We start from the raw sequence: 289 nt of genomic DNA, 5'->3' as shown, positions 1-289 counted from the left end.
ACATCCTTATATTTTTTCACTTAATTCTCTCTACTGATAAACAGAGAAATTAAATTAACAATAAATGAAGTAAATGAATGTCCCATTACTTAAATTAAATATTTTGTTAGGTTTCACAGTTTGATGATGATTCTACTTAAAAAGGAGGTAGAAGAGTGAGTGATCTCTATCTCCTCAAGGTATGTCCAAAACTAAATTACAAGGAGAGATTTTGAAAATTCAATCATACAAGACCCCTCTAAATGTAAATTAAGTGAAATTCAATTTTGTAATAACGGAAATAACTAAC

The sequence above is a fragment of the Capsella rubella genome, unplaced genomic scaffold, assembly GCF_000375325.1.
Source record: "Capsella rubella cultivar Monte Gargano unplaced genomic scaffold, Caprub1_0 scaffold_6, whole genome shotgun sequence".
NCBI classification, from domain to species: domain Eukaryota; kingdom Viridiplantae; phylum Streptophyta; class Magnoliopsida; order Brassicales; family Brassicaceae; genus Capsella; species Capsella rubella.
This window is presented reverse-complemented; position numbering follows the sequence as displayed.